The sequence below is a fragment of the Herpailurus yagouaroundi genome, unplaced genomic scaffold (assembly GCF_014898765.1).
Source record: "Herpailurus yagouaroundi ecotype Mexico unplaced genomic scaffold, PumYag 197, whole genome shotgun sequence".
Taxonomy (NCBI): domain Eukaryota; kingdom Metazoa; phylum Chordata; class Mammalia; order Carnivora; family Felidae; genus Herpailurus; species Herpailurus yagouaroundi.
In genome coordinates this window covers 22,097,373-22,117,076 of record NW_024412428.1, presented here as the reverse complement: position 1 = coordinate 22,117,076, position 19,704 = coordinate 22,097,373, and the positions used below count along the sequence as shown (strand labels likewise).

The 19,704-nt window shown below is 43.5% G+C and overlaps 1 protein-coding gene across 2 annotated transcripts in view; it reads left to right on the top strand.

The window, feature by feature from the left end:
- Nucleotides 1-201: 201 nt before the first annotated feature.
- Nucleotides 202-19,704, top strand: part of CYSLTR2 (cysteinyl leukotriene receptor 2) — a 33,945-nt gene continuing 14,442 nt past the window's right edge. For both annotated transcript variants that reach the window (XM_040448406.1, XM_040448407.1), the window contains exon 1: nucleotides 202-523. The gene's annotated coding sequence lies outside the window, so the exon portion shown is untranslated. The remainder of the gene's footprint in view (nucleotides 524-19,704) is intronic.

Here is a 19,704-nt window from a genome sequence, read left to right as displayed (position 1 = left end):
GGAAGGCCTCCACCCATGTGCAAATAAATCGGAAAAGCAAGTGGGTAATGGGAAATGCTCTAAACAACTCTAAAGTGCTATACCTCTAAGGCATATGAGGTGACATTGATGTTAGTGTTGTCATGGGAACAAAAACCATTTAGGAGAACCAATAGCTGCCTAATACTGATGACTCTAACTCCTCACATTCCCCGGATCTGTTGGGAAAGATGCTGATAAAAACAGTGTTAGAGAGACAGGGCTAATCCCTAAAAGGATTCTTCCTTTTAGAGGTAGTCCCTAGCTGAAATATTTCCCCCTTCTTCCTGAGAAGGAAGCCAGACCAACACCCACACCAAGTCCTATAAAGCACAGATACACCAGCTGACCAAAGTTCCTTATCTTCTTGCTGTGAGCTGAAACTGTTTATAAACTAAATTTGCTCTTTCACTTTTCTTCTGAACAAGCTGGATTACTTGGAGGAGGAAGGTGGGAGGAATAGAGAAGACCGAAGCAAAGCCAGCTGAAACACAGAAACCTTTGGGTGAGCATTTTCATCTTTGCTTTGTTAATTCATTACTGAGAATTAGACCTTGCTTATCACTTCATAGTCGGAAGAATGACTTTTGAAAAGTATGTTAATTTTGTTCTAGTGTAAACTTTTTTCCTACCATATACATGGCAGTTTAAAAGATGCTGGGAAAGTACAGAAAAGTAGAAGGAAGGAAAAACCACTACTGAGCTAGTCTCTATTGACATTTTGGGGGGTATTTCTTTTCATTCTTTTTTTGCATGTCTGCATATAGTTTTAGTTTGATCTCCACTGTTGTGTCCATACAGTGTGGATTACTTGATGATCATTTTCTTCCCATTAGAGCATAAATTGTTTCTACATTGCTGTAAATTCTTCATAATGGTAATTTTAAATTGCTGGATATTGTTGCATTGAGGAGATTTGCTACATCTCACTCAAGCATTCCCTTGCTTTGGCCTCTTTCTTATTTTTAAAGAGCATCTTTCTTATTTTTTATATACTGGGACATTTAATGTTTATTTTTTGAGAGAGCGAGAGGCAGAGAGAGAGGGAGACAGAGGACCCGAAGTGGGCTCTGCGCTGACAGCAGAGAGCCCATGTGGGGCTTAAACTCGCAAACCATGAAATCATGACCTGAGCTGAAGTCAGACACTTAACCAACTGAGCCACCTAGGCACCTTGCAACTGGGTCATTTTATTATGTAAAATGTATCTTTTTCCCATTCAGGGGAGAGGCAATATATTGGGGGAGAGGAAGTTAAATTTGAGAATGTATGTGTCAGTGGTTTTACTTGGAGGTAGAAAGAGAGAGAGTGTGTGTGTGTTTGAGAGCATATGTGTATAATCTGTTTATTACCTCTTTGGGACCTGATTCAGTGGTTTAGCTGCACATTCAGCCAAAATCACCTGATTCTAAGGAAATTAAAAAGTATCCCTAAAATAACTAAAACCTAGATTTTAGAGGTAAGCCAGTCATGTGTAGTAGTCTTTTGTTTTGGTTTGGTTTGTTTTTCAAAAATTTCCCAGATTGTTCTAATGGGTGGCCAGCAAAATAATAGCTGACATAGGTCATTTGAAACATTTTCCTGTCTCTGACCCATGCCTGAGATCAATATGTATTAAGGGAAGGAGAGGTACAATCTCAGGCAAGCCACCCAGATTTTTCTTTTAACACTATATTAATAATGCAGAAGTAATTTGTGGGAAACATAAAATGAACAAAACCTCTAGAAATTTCTATCATCCACCTCACCCACATAAACTCTTGAGATGAGAATCTATTTATGAATTTCAACTTACTAATGCTTTAAAGACATGGATTTGTTTCCAGTGCATTGGTTAAAAGTTAGGGAGGTTGGGGCTCCAGAATGTTCCAAATGAATCAAAATTAAGCCCAGCATCTGTTAGCATTCTGCCTTCCTACCCACCTGGGGTTATCAGGGTACAAGACAACATAAATAACACCTGTTCTGGAAGAAAAATAACATATTTTTGCAATGTTCTCATTGCTCTGTGTCAGGATCACCTTGGGCATTTTTAGTATCTCATGTGTATTCCAGACTCAGAGACTCCCATTTTTCAAGTTTGTCTTACACACCAGACTTGGGAGGCACACTCGTCCTCCAAGGCTAAGCCTGGAAGATAAAAGCCTAATGAGAGCTTGTACAGTTACCCAGTGGGCTCTCCTTAACATAGCAGCCAAAGAGAGAAAGACAAACATTTGTCTGGGTTGCTCAGCTTTGCCACCGCACCTTATCAAATTTATGTCAGAACCTCCAGCACCATATCTGTGACTTTCTGGGGGCACTGACCACTGCCTTCTTTGTATTGGAGTTAGTTATGTGCAGGTCTCAACCCCTCTACTGACCAAGAATGCCCGAGGATGGAGTCCTTGCAGAAAACCTAGTACATGAGCTCTGTTAAGAATAGATGAGAAGGTAGGGGAGTCTGGGTGGCTCAGTCAGTTGAGCATTTGACTTCGGCTCGGGTCATGATCTCACAGTTGGTGAGTTCCAGTCCCACATCGGGCTTTGCTCTAACAGTGCCAGGCCTGCTTCTGATTCTGTCTCCCTCTATCCCTCCCCACTCAAGCTCTCTGTCTCTCTCAAAAATAAATGAAATTAAAGACTAGATGGGAAGGCATAAATATATTAATTCATTAATGAATGTGGAGTTTAGCTAATAGCTTATGTTTATCTCTGTTGGACCTATTAACCTCTTTATATCATTAACTGACCCATGGAGAAAACAGTACAAGGTTTGAGAGTATTTAAAGCAAAACTTCTTCCTATCGGATAGATGACTTAGTGGCAGTGTAGGCTGATGCCCTTGACAAGGGAACTAGTAGAAGCTGGAGCAGTGAGTGGGAACCAAAGCATCTCAAAAGTTGGAAGGGTCCTTGAGAAGAGCCAGGGTCAGGAAAGTAAACTTTTTGTTTCTCTGGTGTTTTGAAGAGAGGTTTCAAGGAAAAGGGGAAGGAGATTTGAAGAGAACTAGAAGGAAAAAGAGAGGGGAAGGGAGGGAGGACAGGACAGGGGTGGGGGTGGGGGTGGGGGATAGACAGAAGAATTAACTGGAGGGAAAGTGGGGAGCACAGCCTCTTTGCTCCAGGGGTTTAAAGATTAATTAAGCTGGAAGAATTTAAAAGGATCCAGTATACATACCTTTATTGTACATTATAAAAACAAGAATTTTTTTATCATTAAAAAAAAAACAATTTCCCATCTTTGCATGTTTAGTACAGAACACATGATGGTCTACATGGGGGCATTGCCGATTCTTTAAAGGATGTTGGTTTCATTGTATTTTGAGTTTTACCTTAACGATAACTTTGTTCTCTTATAAATTCTCTGAGAGGATTAAAGTCCGTTTTCCTGGCAGACACAAATCCCTACGGGGAACTTGGCACAAAGTGAGAAAAACGACTGTCAGCCCTCAGAGATACAGTGTTCCTTTCTACAGTGTTTAGAACAGAGTACTATTTGGGTTCTTTCTGTCAATACCCCTCTACCCCCATGCCACTGATTCTGTATGCCTGTCCCCAGAGCCTAGATTGAATTTAAGAAGTGGAAAGTTGGTGAGGAAAAATGTGCAAACGTCATTTTGTTACAAAAGACCATCGGGATTCTTTTCCTTAGAAGCTATTTATTGTGAGAGATAAAATGAGGGAGGTGAATAATACCTTCATTAGCTCATTCAGTGGTCATTTATTTGAGCATGTTTATGTGCCACAAGCCGTGCTAGGGCCTGAGGATACAGTGGTAGACAAGTGAGGCTTCCTCCTGCCGTTAGTGGTGACCACTCTGGTGGGTGGGGATAGACAGGAGCTATGGCTGGCCCATGGGGTAGGTGCTGGGACAGAAAGCCCATGGGGCAGCAGGGCCAGGTGGGGCAGTAGCCAGCCAAGACCTCCAGGGGGCAGAGAAGGCTTTTTCTGGAAGAAATGATGTCATAAAGAAACCTGAGATTGGGTAAAAGATGACCAGGTGATGAGCTGGAGCTCAGAGTGAATAGGCAACAGAAAGCCAGGTGTGTTGGGGGCATTGAAATAAGTTCCACGAGGCTGGAATGGACTTTACTGAGGGGAGTGGAATGGAGAGAATATGCCAGATGACAAGATCCATATTGTGATGTGCCTGGAGTTGAACTTGATTCTGATGTGATGGTGGTAAACAGAAGAGTAATATGGTCAGATATGCCTTTTGGAAAGGTCACTCTGGCCACTGTGTAGAGAATGAACTGAGAACAGCAAGAGTAGGGGCAGGGAGCCATTCAGGAGACTGTGTCCTTTGTGCAGGTGAGAGATGACAACATGTACTGGGACCGCCATCAGCTCCTCTGTAACGTCTATACCAGAGCATAGACGGCAGGGTAATAAGGCCAGGCCTGCCTTGGAGAAGACACTGGAAAGCAGGACAGGCCAGGGGAGGAGGAAAGCCCGTGGTTTGCTCTTGTTCCGTGCCCTCTCCTCATTAGGCTACAGATGCCCACTGCCCCCGTGCCACTGGCAGCTTTATAGGGCACCTTCCTGGGCCATTACCTTGGTTTTCCATTTTTCCATACATATCAAAACACACCTCCTTATCTATTTGTTATCAATTATCCCACATCTGGCATACTAAAAAGTTCTCAGGCTTTTCTTCCCTTGGCAACAGGCAGAGTTGCATTAGGCATGACACTGCATTGACTGTGCCAGGCTCAGGGCAGCTTCGTGTCGGAGGCTTTCTTTCACTTGTGTTGCCTCCTAGTCTTCTGGATAACTCTGAGAGGTTGAGTACTCGCTAATGTTCACACAGTTAGCAAGGGGTAGAGCTGGGATTTGGATCCTGTTGCAATTTAAAGTTTTTCTATGACATCACAATGCCTCGATATCATTCCAGGAAACAAAGAACATTTAACAAGCTCCCTTTGTAAATGATTTGTTGGCTCTAAGGAGTGAATTAGATGGTGAAATATGAGATGCCTCGGTAGGAGGGAAGAGAAAGAGAGGGAGTTTTAATTTTGAACAAGTGGGCTTTGAGGGAGCCTCTGAGTCATGGCTCTTAGGCACTTTCATTGCAGGCAAGGAAAGTCCCTAATGCTGACACAGTCATGAGGAAATTATTGGACTGAGTTGGGCAATGGCTTCTGAGGTGACACTTGCTGGCTTCTGTCTTTCTTCTGTCTTTGCAACTTGAAGACTGGAGAATCAGAGACAGATGCAAAGTGGCCCTGCGGCCTTCCTGAGGCCAGGAACTGGGCAAATCACAGAGACCACCATTCTTCCTGCATACACTGGTGAAGGGCATTTGGGGACAAAAAATTGTCGAGGTATTTTTATAAAATTAAATCCATAATCCGTGTCATAGGATTATTACATTATTGACATTATTATTAACAAAGAGCTGAGAAAAGTTATAAGAGCCAGAGAAAAGATAGCACTTAGTCAAAATAATGCTTAAAAAAATAAAGTTATATGTTTAAGGAGCCCAGAGTGGTCCCTGTGTGTTCGGGGTTCTTTGTGTTCAATTTGTCTTTGTTTGTTGTAGCGGCTGAGTGTTACTGGTTAGGAAGAACATGGAAGAAAAACTAGCTTTGGGAGAATAGTAGAGAATGAAACAAGGAAATTAAGCAAAGACAGAGGCGGAAGGAGGACGTCAGAGATAGTGCCACACATCTCACTCCTGGGGGCAGAGAGAGGCCCCTTCACATGCTCAGATGCTGACCTTCTGCTAGGCTTCAGCTCCTGCTATGCCTCTGGGGATAATTTGCTCTCTGGAAGCATTTGTACCCTCCAAATACACAATAAAGAATGAAACTGTGAAGAAAGTCCAATTTGAAGGGGCAATTATCCACAAAAGGGTCCAAAATTCATAGGCACCTTTTTGCACAGGAAAACTATCCAGAAAGGAATGTCACAGGAGAATGTATAAACAAGAGGAGAAAAGCAACCAAGCAAACAGAGGAGAAAAGCTTACCTGCAAGGGGTAGAAAAAAAGGCAACTGTTGCTCACCTCTAAGTCTGATGCTGACATCTGACCTCTGACATTTTGGCCACACTAGCGCTTTCCAAATGGTCACTTTTCATCCATACAGATCTTTGCCCTAGTGGCAACTCTAGCAATACACATTTTCTTACGGTGCTTCTTCTGTCTGTCCTTGTGCATTTGTGGCGGTGGATGTCATTTTACCACACATTTTGTGGTCTGAGCAAAGTTCCCCTTTCAGTGGGAACACAGCCAGTGTGTGCTACATATCCAGCCCCACTCCCAAACTGGACCTAACAGTCAACAGTTCAAGAGGGCCCAGCAGCTTTAGGAAGAGCCCAGGCCAGGAAAGCTCTGGCGGCTCCCTTAAGCTCACAGGAGTCGGGAAAGGTGCTAAAAGGAGAGGAAGGCCAATGCAAACTGAAGGGCACATGTGGATCAGCGGCTGGACAAAATCACTGAAAAGTTGACAATCCAACTGCTAGGATTTTACGAAAATATTCTGATTAGGAAGCTTGATTTCATAAGGTGCTTAGTCTTTAGAGCTAAAATAGGAAATCAAATTAATGAAATTCAAATTTTATTTTGGGGGTTTCTGAACTTTCTCTGAACATTCTGGAATTTAGTCAGCAGGCAGGTCAGGGAGACTGACCAATTCGCAGTATCCTCCTTCAGTATCCCCGTGGGTTCCTGAAGAATCTGAGGAGAGATGGCGATGGGGGGCTGGAAATTTTGGTTATAAAAGAAGCCACTTAGGGGACATCTCAGTGGCTCAGTCAGATGAGAGACTAACTCTTGATTTTGGTTCAGATCATAATCCCAGGGTCGTGGGATTGAGCCCTTCATCAGACTCCATGATGGCATAGAGCCTGCTTGGGATTCTTTCTCCCTTTCCCTCTGCCCCTCTCCCCTGCTCACGTGCACACGCTCTCTCTCTCTCTCTCAAATAAAAAAATAAAAATAAACCACTTAGTTTAGGCAATTACAAGGGAGAAAGTGTTCCGTGCACTCGGTCACCACAGAGATCATCTGTCTGTTGTGACGACTGCTTGTGAAAGCCTCCCCGCCCTTGCTGCAAGGGCTCACTCAGGTCTTCTCTGTATGGAACACAGGCCAGATCCAAAGACCCTTCCTCAAATGGTTCTGGGAGAACTGGACAGCAACATGCAGAAGGTTGAAACTAGGCCACTTTCTCACACCATTCACAAAAATAAACTCAAAATGGATAAAGGACCTGAATGTGAGACAGGAAACCATCAAAACCCTAGAGGAGAAAGCAGGAAAAGACCTCTCTGACCTCAGCTGTAGCAACCTCTTACTCGACACATCCCCAAAGGCAAGGGAATTAAAAGCAAAAATGAATCGGGGCGCCTGGGTGGCGCAGTCGGTTAAGCGTCCGGCTTCAGCCAGGTCACGATCTCGCGGTCCGTGAGTTCGAGCCCCGCGTCAGGCTCTGGGCTGAAGGCTTGGAGCCTGGAGCCTGTTTCCGATTCTGTGTCTCCCTCTCTCTCTGCCCCTCCCCCGTTCATGCTCTGTCTCTCTCTGTCCCAAAAATAAATAAAAACGTTGAAAAAAAAAGCAAAAATGAATTACTGGGACCTTATGAAGATAAAAAGCTTCTGCTCAGCAAAGGAAACAATCAACAAAACTAAAAGGCAACCAACGGAATGGGAAAAGATATTTGCAAATGACATATCAGACAAAGGGCTAGTATCCAAAATCTATAAAGAGCTCACCAAACTCCACACCCGAAAAACAAATAACACAGTGAAGAAATAGGCAGAAAACATGAATAGACACTTCTCTAAAGAAGACATCCGGATGGCCAACAGGCACATGAAAAGATGTTCAACATCGCTCCTTATCAGGGAAATACAAATCAAAACCACACTCAGATATCACCTCACGCCAGTCAGAGTAGCCAAAATGAACAAATCAGGAGACTATAGATGCTGGAGAGGATGTGGAGAAACGGGAACCCTCTTGCACTGTTGGTGGGAATGCAAATTGGTGCAGCTGCTCTGGAAAGCAGTGTGGAGGTTGCTCAGAAAATTAAAAATAGACCTACCCTATGACCCAGCAATAGCACTGCTAGGAATTTATCCAAGGGACACAGGAGTACTGATGCATAGGGGCACTTGTACCCCAATGTTTATAGCAGCACTCTCAACAATAGCCAAATTATGGAAAGAGCCTAAATGTCCATCAACTGATGAATGGATAAAGAAATTGTGGCTTATATACACAATGGAATACTACATGGCAATGAGAAAGAATGAAATATGGTCTTTTGTAGCAACGTGGATGGAACTGGAGAGTGTGATGCTAAGTGAAATAAGCCATACAGAGAAAGACAGATACCATATGGTTTCACTCTTATGTGGATCCTGAGAAACTTAACAGAAACCCATGGGGGAGGGGAAGAAAAAAAAAAAAAAGACGTTAGAGTGGGAGAGAGCCAAAGCATAGGAGACTGTTAAAAACTGAGAACAAACTGAGGGTTGATGGGGGGTGGGAGGGAGGGGAGGGTGGGTGATGGGTATTGAGGAGGGCACCTGTTGGGATGAGCACTGGGTGTTGTATGGAAACCAATTTGACAATAAATTTCATATATTGAAAAAAAAAAAACCAAACAAAAAACAAAGACCCTTCCTCAGAGGTTTCAAGCTACTCCAGAAACCCACAGCAAGCCTATGAACAACACACTGAATTTTCTGCCTGCTGAGTTCCAGGGTGAATCAGACACAGGTTGGAGGGACCTGGGAAGACAGGGCTCTGTGAGCTTTGCAACTTCCAAACGTGGAGTCCTAAGTAGGACAAGAATTAGACAATAAAACTCTGCATAGGCCATGGGGCAGAAACTCCAATTATCCTTCAGGGTGAATTATCAGGCCCCGGGACGCTGGCTGAAAAGTCCCTCTGGCCCCAGAGCTGTTAAGGAGAATCCCTACAGTACAGAGAAAGTCAATTAGAGAATTTCCTCCTCAGGGTACTTCCAGAGCCATAAATACTATTCAACATTTACTGCTTTACAGCAGATCTGGGTCAAGGTGCTGACTTGTCAGCTATGAGGCCTGGGGAGGTAAATGGCATTTGGAAGGCAAAAGGGCATTAGCCTGGTGGTTTGCGAAGTGACTTGCACTTTGGGGCACCTTGAGGCACTTTGCAGGGAGACAGGGAAAGGGAGGGATTGGGTCAGCAGAATGCTCCAAAGTGCTGACTCCAAGGAAAAGGGGCCTTCCTGCCCCCATTTATTCTGGAAACCTGGGGACCAGCCCAGCTCCTCAATCAAAAGATGTTGTCACCTCCATTCTTTTTGTCTGTATTTCTGTTTTGGTCTCCAAGAACTTAATTTATGTTATCCCTTTGGAAAAAATCTGAAAGTGCAAAACTGTTCCCAGGAGGCCAGAAAGTATAAGAAGATTTACATGCCTTCCATGACATTTGGGGCCAGTTCCAACTATTAAGTTAGCAGTCTTGGATTTCAAGAACCAGGCACTCAATGATACTTCCCTGTTTGGGAGTCAGGGAGACGTATCTGGTCAGCACTCTGGAGCCTCTGGGATTTCAAGGGACAAACATTTTGCAGACTCTTCCAATCCAGAGGGTTGCATCCTCTCTTCACAACCTCAGGGGATCAGTCTGCGGTCCGTTGCAGTAATAACAGCTCCCACGCCGTGCTTTCTCTCATCCCAGCCCTGGCCTGGGTGCCATTTGTGCGTCACCCCACTTCATCCTCACAGCAGCCCCATGGCGGAATGACTAGTGCTATCACTGCCCCCATTTTACTGAGGAGGAATGGAGGCACAGGGAGATGAAGTTACTTGCCCAGGGTAACTCACAAAGCCAGTGAGTGAAAGAACCAGTGCTCAGTCACTGCTTCCTCCCTGCAGAGGCACCATTTCTTTTTATCCTTAAATCATCTCTTAGCCTTGCTTTTCCAGTGTGACTCATGTCCCCAGGGCCTTTTCACCTTTTAAATCATTTCTCTGGGCCCCTAATTTGAAGTTTAATCATAATAGTCAACATCGTTGAGTGCTCACACTGTGTGAGATACTCCACCCTCCCTGTGCCATTTCCAGATGAGGAAACCGAGGCCCAGAGAAGATAAATCACTTGCACAAGATCCCCAGGCTTGTAAGTGGCAGATTTGGCTCCACGATCTTATACCAACTCCCTCCTCTGAACATTTCCATGAACTATAAAAAGAATGTCCTATTTGCTATTCCACAGTCTGCAGTAGCTCTGGGAGCTAAAATCCAAATTATACTCTAAAGTTGACAGAGGAAACAAAGGGCATTATTGTCGGGGAGTAGTGAACCGCAGGGTGGCTATTAAAGTAGAAGCTGCATGCGGTGGAGAACTACAAACCCACGGCGACATAGTGTGAGGACGTACATGTATGAGAGGAGGAAAGGGAGAGGTCTGATGGGGCTGTGAATTCACCTGGACCATCAAATCCCACGGTTCTGTGATGGTTTAATCTCACGATGGTATACAGGTCAGGAGATGCTAACAGTTTCTAAGCATCGGCGAACAAAATCCAAGGACCGTGATGACTTTGTACATGGAGAGTAAGACACGGAGAGAATTCAAGGCACGTCATACAAAAGTAGTAGAGCTAACCCTGTCAACTGATTGGATGTAAGATATACAAGAAAGAAAAATTAAGGAAAACATCCCCCAAATGGCCACCAGCTGTATTGGTCTGCTCGAGCTGCTGTAACAAAATAACCACAGACCAGGAGGTTTAAATAACAAGAACTTATTTCACACAGTTCTAGGGGCTGGAAGTCTAAATCAAGGTGCTGACAAGGTAGGTTTTATTCTGAGGCCTTTCCTCTTGGCTTGTAGGTGGCCGCCATCTGAATATGTCCTCCCATGGCAGAGAGTGTTTCTTCTCCTAAGGACACTAGTCCTATTGCATCAGAACCCTACCCTGTGACCTTATTTAACATCAATTAACTCCGTAAAAGCCCTGTCTCCAATACAGTCACATTTGAGGCTGGGGCTTCAACATAAAAATTTTGGGGGCACACAAACATTCAGCCCAATAACACCAGCTGAGTGGGATTGGTTTGAGAGGGAGGAGAAACCCAAGGAAGATGTGAGCAGAGACAGAGTCTCCAAATAAGTCTATCCTGTAGACAACTTGAAATGTAGGAATATGGCTTAAATTAGAAGTCAGGAAAAAACCCTTAAAAATTTTCTAGTTCTCAGAGGTTTTTTTCCTTTAGTTATAAAATTGAGATAATACTAACTCAGCCTATCGCACAAGATAGGGCAAGTGAAGCAAATGACATAACTGAGATAATTTTTTTTGCAAATTATAAGTTAAAAATATGATATTTTCATATGAAAAAGACATCTGGGAGTCAGAGGCAGAGAGATGGAGTAAAGTCTTCATCGTGGGTGAGTTCTTGGGGGATTAGAGAGAGGTGAGCTGAGGATGGCTGGTGGGGCTCCAGTGGTTGTCCACAATTGGTAAAGAAGAACTAACAGTGGATTACTGAACAATCAGGAAATGGAAAACCACAAGTACCCAGCACCACAGAAGATAGAGAAGTGGATGTTTCATAGACAAGACATGAGGAACAAATTCTAGAGTGACTGAGAAGGAAGTCTGAGAGGCAGCAGTAGTACGCGCTCGTGAGCAGGAGCAGATGACCTTATCTTAGTCATGTATGATTCAGAGGGGGCTCTCAGGAGGTGGTGGGGATGGGGCAGGGCAGCTCTTGTTGTAAATTAAAAAGAGGAAGATGAGAAAGAAATGACAACAGTGAGCTCAGTAGTACAGAGAGTTAAGGTGTAACAGGACAAGCAAAACGAAAACTTGAATAGGTCACAGAATTAGTAGGAGAAGAGAGAACTGGCATTTGGTTGACCACCTGCTAGGCATAGTGAACACATTCTTTCACTTGCAACTACAGGCAAGTCCTACAGGCTTTCTTAGCCTCATTTTGAAGGTGAGGAGGCTGAAGCTCAAAGGGTAAGAGTTCTACAACTAGAATGTGGGAGGGTGGGGAGTCAGAGCAGGTCTGCTACACTTCAGGCACAGTGTACATTCTAGTCTAGAGGTTCAGGTGGATGAGACGAAAAGAGGAAGAGACTGAAATCACTGGAGGGAGGTTGGCAAAGAGTAACAATCAAGATGTCTCCAAAGAAAAGAAGACATGCATCTTCCCTCCCTGACTCAAAATCTTCCTCCGGCAATGCACCCCTTCATAGCTACAGAGCTCGAGAGTGTCCTCTCCCATCTTAGCGGTAACTTTCTCGACTGCTGCACCTCTATCAGCTCCCTGTCCTTGGACTTCCACCCCACCCCTCTGGTCACTGATAACCTTGAGACTTTATCCCCACTGACTACCTGGTTTTTCAACCAGTCTTTCTCTTGGCCTCCTTGATGTTGCATTCTTGATTGGTCTCTTACGGTTTGGCCAGCCTTTGGCAATCATCTTTCCAGCTCCTGTTCTCTGCCTGCCCCTTAATTGTGGATGTCCCTGCAAGGTGCCATCTTTGACATTCTTTTCTTCTCTGTTCTCACACCCCTGTGAGGTCATCCACTTTTCTGGCTTCAGTTAGCATTAAGCACTGATGGCCGTGCTCTAGACTGCAAGGGGACAGTTCCATTTACATGTGTCACAAAAGCTTCAAACTCAAAACGTCCCAAATTGAACTCATTTTCCCCCAAACAATATCTTCCTCTTGTATTCTTTTTATTAGTGTAAGGCAACATTCTCCCTGCAAATACCTGAGAAGATCCCCCTTTCCCTTTATTGGTCCCCCCTTCTATAACTGGTCCATCTGCAACTCTGACCATCTCTCATTTTTCTTTATATCTCTTGGTCCTATCCAACTATGTCCACCCCCTCTGCCCTGGACAATCACAGGAGTGTCCTTTGCAGTCTCTCTGAACTTAAGCTTGCCTCCTTCCAAACTGCCCTCCCATCTGCTGCCAGAATCACTTGTCTAAAATACAGATCTGCTTTCCATAATTCGAGGGCTCTCATTGCCCTCAGAGTAAAACCCAAACTCCTTAGTGTGGATGTAGGTCACTCGCAAATCACCCTCTGTTCACCTCATTCTCCCTTTCATGCTTCTCCTCTACTGTATCACTTGCTGTTCCCCAAACTTGCCATGTGCTATTAGCAACCAGTCTTCATATATCCTGCTCCCCTGTCTGGAACCCCTGTCTCCTTTCCCTAGTCAACCTTTCCCCCTTAGTACCCTAAAAATTCCCTTGTTCCCCAAGGCCGTTCCTATGGCATTGATTTGGATGGCCCTTCTCACCTTGCTTTATCTATTAACTTATGTGATTTAGTCAGCACCGTGGAGGTTCCTGTAGGTCTGAGACTGTATTTTCTTCTTTGTCAGATACACAGGACCCAGTATTTGTGGCTCAAGTAGAGACAGAACAGCTTTGTAACAGAGAGCTGGGAACTGGGTTTCAGCCCCATCCCACCACTAAATCACAAGTGACCTTGGGCACACACGCTATTCTACGCCTTTGCCCTCTGGTTGTTCTCATCTGTGCAATAGCTGATGCAGAGTACCTCGGGCTGTTTGAGGACTAATTGCGTTAATATACATAAGGAGCTTTGCAGAGTGCCTACCACAGAGTAAACACAATACAGGTTGGCTGTTGCTTATTTTGAATGAACAAACATCTGTGGCTTGAGGTGGAGGTGGCTAACAGAGGAAGTGTGCTTTCCCAGAGCCCTTAGGCAGGTTTGGCCAAGGTGGGTAGCTTGAAGTGAGGGCAGTGAGGTTGCCTGATGAAATCAGACAGCCAAGGGCCTGATGTTAACTTGCCAGAAGCATTCTTAGTGTGGGAGTTAGAAGTTCCAGAGACAGTGGCCAAACAGAGGACCCAGAACGTCACCTAGTGGCAATCTGGGAGGCTGCCGGCAGGCCGGTCTAGCTCTCCTGACATGGCGCTGACAGATTAGGTGCTGCTGAAAATCCCATCATGAGTTCCTTGTAAAGATGATGCAAGCAGACTGCACAGGCGTTTATTCTCCAGAAGATTCTCTGTTCTTTAGAAGTTTATCACAATCTCACAGCATCCTGTTGTATAATGCACATCCCTTTGCTGCTCTGCCGGGTATACCTACAGTCAGTGTGTCTGAGTGCCTCAGGCTTCAGGTTCTGAGACAGGTCTCAGAACTGAAGGTGAGTGCAGCTGTGACACACAGTAATGCTGACTGGGGTGGGGGGGGGCACTCTGTGACAGGGTCTAATGGTCACCTGTGAATGTGTCACAAATGTATTTTTCTTTAAAAATGTGTATTTTTCTAAGTATAGATGAAAATAATTTCTGTGACGTTTTGGACAGTTGCAGCTTTGCTACAACCATGAAAACATTCTAAGCATCAGTGGAAGCTATTCATCCTGGTCAGATTTATCTGGTCATGCAGCACATTTGGTTTTCTTCGTAACTAAAATATGGAATCCCCATCTGCTGCTGCTTCTCACTGTTTCTTCTTTGTTGTTGGATCACCAGTAAAGCTGCAGGAGACAAAGCCCTAATTCTTTCCTTGTTTCAAGCCCCCTCTCAGTACAGGAAGCTGTACACATGCTCTTTCTCTTCTCCTGCCAAGGCGGTGGAAATTAGGCTGTCAATTTATTTCCTAATTTCCCTTGAATTTACCTCTTCATGTATTTCTCAGCTTCCTGTCACATACTTAATTGGTCTGGCTGATTTTACAGCCACAGATAGCAGGCAATTTTTTTTTCGTTTTCCTTTTTTTTTACATTCTATTGAAAGGTTGAAGTGTGATGTGGTCAGGTATATTTTATGTGGGCAGAAAAGAACAATCAATGTTTTAAAGGACTCTCAAGAGAAAGTGTTGAGCTAAATGGAATTTTGGATCTGAGCTGGTCCTGCATTTAGCCTGTGGCTGTTAGGTAAATGAGGCTTCTAGGAAGGGTATTAGTGTATTCTCTTTCTTTAGCATTCCATGCTAAAGCTTGGACTCAAAGCTCCAGCTTCTGTAGGTATTGTCTCCCTGAAGCACAGGCTGTTTGCCAGCCATCGACCGCTCCCACTCCCCTCCAGGCCCCTATAGGACCCAGAAACAATCCCAATCTCAGGCAAAGGAATGGAAGCAATTCTGGAACTCAGTGTTACCCTTAGGCTGATCTGATCCTGACTTTGTGCCATGACTCTGAAGTTGGGCATCTTTCCTGTCCTGAAATTTTGTCTCTACCTCATTAGGGAAAATGGACCCCTGCCTTGGCATCTCTGGCCTGAGTCTCTGTGTCCAAGGCTTTGTACAGCCCTTGGGCTCTCTAAGACCCAAGATCTCAATGACGCAATGTCTCCAGACTTAGGGCCTCCGGGACTCAAAGCCTGCAAAATCCAGGGCTTCTGGGACCCAAGGCTCTCAAGGACTCAGGGCCTCCAGGATTCAGGGCCTGCCTGCACTGGTCAGGCCTCTTCTCAGGCCCCAAACCCTCTCCTTGCACTGTGGCTTGGCTGTAAAGGGTCTTGCAGCTTACAGATGAACTTCCCCATGAATTCTGCCTTGCTTCCCAGTTGCTCAAGGAATCCCTGTTGCTAGAGTCTGGTTTTGGTCTCCCCAAACATCTCAAGTCCCTGATGGAACATTTATTACTATCTATTGAGACATCTTGTCTGTGGTTGTACCTGCTGGCTTCCATGCTCTACCTATGAGATGGGACTTTTCTCAGCATCCATAGCTGACAGTGTCCCTGAAGGTTTGCCACACCCTAGTCAGGGAAGAGTGCAGGCTGCTTCCTAACCTTCCCAGGCTGCCCTTCTCATTGCAATTCACAAGCCATGTTAGTCTTGAGATGGGAGAAGTGGTAGTCTTCATGGTCAAAAAGTTTAAGGACTTGATTGCTTTCAAGTCCATTTTTCCTTTTTGAGATCCTTCCCTGGTCTGTTAGATATGAGATTTCCCGAAGATTCTTTCAGAATCTGGGCTCCAAAGTCAGGGTGCTTAAGACTAATGTAGGTTCTGTATGGTCATATGGGTAGAATTCCATCCTTTCCAAAAAAAAATGTCATTTGTAATGGAAGCCTTCCATAGTAATTCCTCTAGCTGGTCGTATACCAGTCTTATTTACCATGTCTTGTATCTTTGTCCCCTAAGGCTCTGTTTGTTGACCCTGGTTCTAGTGCTGCACCCATCCAGAGATGACATAATTGTGACATCTAATCGAACTTCATGCTTGCTTCATGGACTTGATTTGTGTTGACTGTACTACCTCTAGCATTTCCTGATTCAAAGTTCAATCCTTCTGTCCTGGCCTTGCAAACCAGTAGATACTTTAATTCTCTATAACATTGAATTAAGACACTATCTCCAGTTCCTCATTTTACTGTATTCCCTTTCCCAAGTCAGGCTTACAGACTTCTAGCCTCTGTGGGATGATCTTTCTGAACCGTATGTACATCCTCGACCTGTCTCCTGAACTCTAGAGTGTGTGCTCCTCATCCTAGCTAATGGCCTCACCATTCTCCCTATAACCCGAGCTAGAAACCTCAGACTTGCTGTTGAGATGGATCAAAAGCCATTATCCGTGTAATCATAACTAAGCCCCTACCATCTCTCAGAAATAAGATGTGGCCCTCAGCTCTGCGTATAAGAAATCTCATCTTGTCAAGAAATCAATTCACACAAGCCAAACTCACAGAGAATTCATTTTTAACCCAGAATTCTGGTTATTCTGGTTTGCACATTTATAATGGGGGGACTATACTTTCCCTTTATTGTAATCTTCCAGTTCACCATTCAAAGTCCATCCTTTCAGAGAGGACTGATGAAGCAGATGGGTTATTAGAAGGTTCCCTGGTAAGAATAGACTGAAAGCAAAGGAGTGAAGTGGAATCAAGAGATTTTCATCATAAACAGAATAATCTAAAGGTTATCAGTATTTCTGTACAGAATGCCTTTCTTGCAAATACCGACAGGAATCTACTTTTTACACTTCAAATGAATTTGAGAACTGAGGTCATCAACTCATCCTCATGGTCAGTGGGATGACAGATGTTGAAGCTAGGTCATTCCTACATTCATTCATGACAGTAAAGCAGCTGGGGAGCACTTACCCAGTGCCAACTACTCTATGAAGCTCTCTCTCTCTCTTTCTCTCTCTCACTCTCTCTCTAATTTAATGTTTACAACAACCCCATGAAATTGATGTTATATATCCTTGTTGTGAGTTGAAAAATGCCCCCCGCAAAATATATCCAAGTACTAACCCCAGGTACCTGTGAATGTGACCTTGTTTGGAAATAGGATCTTTGTAGATGTAATTAGTTAAGATGAGGTCCTACTGGATTAAGATGTGCCCTAAGCCAAATGACTTGTTCTTGTAAAAAGGTCATTCCTCCCTTCCTCCCTCCCTCCTTCTTTCTTCCCTCCTTCCTTTCTTTCCTTTCCTTTTCTTTCTTTCTTTCTTTCTTTCTTTCTTTCTTTCTTTCTTTCTTTCTTTCTTTCTTTCTTTCTTTCTTTCTCTTTCTTTCTTTTCTTTCTTCAGAGCCCCATAGAGCCTTTAATTCCATTATGAATCTCCAAAAGAGGCATACTAGAGCTTGCAGTGTTTCTCTAACTGATATAAACATGGAAGCCTTGTCTTTTACAGAACATCTCATGGAATTCGTATTCTGTGGAAGATACTTTGGGAAGTGCTGAATTAAAGAAAAAAGGTTTTCGTTTTTTGAAATCATTTATGTGATTTCTGAGTTACACTTTCATATAAGTGTCTGAAGGAAAATTGAAAAACATCCTTGCTGCTTCAGAAATATATTTACAAATCATCTCTTTGGATATGTTAATTTAACTTATATTTTGCCATACTTTTATATCATTATGTGGATTCTCAGAGTCAGTGTCTTCTAGTTAAAGGCAATTGGGAACACACCTACAGTTGAACAAAGTTGGGTTTATTGACTTGTTGTGTTAAAGGAGAATGCACATAAAGAGAAACTGGGGAATCTCAGAAAGAAGATGTTAGGAATTATAATAGGATTTATGCTTGCATCAGATAATTTGGGAGTAAGATTCAAGGAAGCAGACTTTGTAGGAACAAAAATGGTTATTAGTTCTTATAACAGACTCTGAAAAACAGAAACCCATACCATCATACTCAGACAGTGAAAACATGTCCCCGCTACCCAAATCCAGCTGTTCTTTTCTAGACTTCCAGGAAGCTTCTCTCCACACACACCTCCAGTCATAGGTTGTTATGTAATATTTACAGGTGCAGTAATAAGTGTTTGTTTATTCTAGCATAAATTTCTCTTTGGCTAGTTAAGAAGAAATTAAGGACTATGTTATTATCTGTGACAACTCTGCCTCATGAATTTACATTTAAACCTAGGATTTGTCAAAGATAAAGCAAAGCCAGACACTAAAGTAAGGACAGATTTTATACTGTTGCAGTAGAGAAAAGACTCCAACATGAACTGAACTCAACTTCAATTTTTACAGAGATAAGTGGATGTTTTTAAGGAAGAATGAAGGAATTGGGGGGGGGGGTAGTGGAGGAGCTCAGCAGAGTCAGGGAAGTAAAAAATTGCAAATAGTGGAAACTGCATCTGGATTTGCTAAATGACACTTATGAAGTTTAGAATTCTACCCTCCCAAAGAGCCTGGAGGCCAGGAGCCCTATCTTCAGGTTGGCTGGAACAAATAGTAAATTCTTTTGACATCCTTGAGTTTTTTTAGGCTCTATAATAAGGGAAGGTTATGGTCATCCTAGAGATATGACCCTGAGCTGTTAAAAAAAAAAATGTTAATCCTTTATTCAAGTCCTTACAGACCAAGGTAGAAGCCCAGTCAGGAAGAGGGCTCAGAGGAGCCTGGCTAGAGTTTGACCAAGGAGAGAGTTTTTGTCAGCTTCCAGAGAAGAAGTTGGACCCTTTAAGATTTTTGCCAAGGTCAGAGATAAGTTATGAGTAATTCTTTCCAGTTAGATTATTCCAACCCTGATAGTTGTTGCTTGCACAGTATGCATGCCGGGGACTTAGTAATCTTTCCTGACAGTTCTCTCGTAAGCCTGTGCCTGCCTCTTTCAGATGTCTCTGTGTATTCTTTTTAGGGAAACATGATTCCTGGAGGGGTGATAGTTTTAAACATCTGATGTTCTCTAACGATGATCTTGAATACATAGGGCAGTGTGTGGCAGGTGGGTGTAAGCCTGATGTCCACATAAGAAGTAACCTGGTGGTACTGGGAATTTAAGAATCATTTATCAAAATAGGAATGAGCCTTTTTCTTTATTTGAGCATCTCTGGTGGAAAGTCACTTGAGGTGGACAAATTCTCCTTCAGTGGAGTCAAACAGGTCCTGCACAGCAAGCTGGAAGGTTGTGAAAGAAAATAAAGTAGCAATTTCTATCCAAGTTAGACCAAATCTTTGTTCTTACTCCCAAAGTGTCAGGTTTTGCTGATAGGGTTGTAAGTAATTCAGCAGAAGCATTTTGTTGATATGGGGCCAATGCACAATTTAATAAGCCTGAAATTGGGGGTTAATTATGCAAGGGAAATTTAAATATCAGAAGGGATATATAGAAGAAAATTTACCTCTTGAAGTGTTTTTTTTTGTTTTTTGCTTGTTTTTTTTTATTTTTTAAGCTTATTTATTTATTTTGAGAAAGAGAAAGTGCATATCACAAGAGCTCGCATTAGCCAAGGAGAGACAGAGAGAGGGAGAGAGAGAGAGAGAGAGAGAGAGAGAGAGAGAGAGAGAGAGA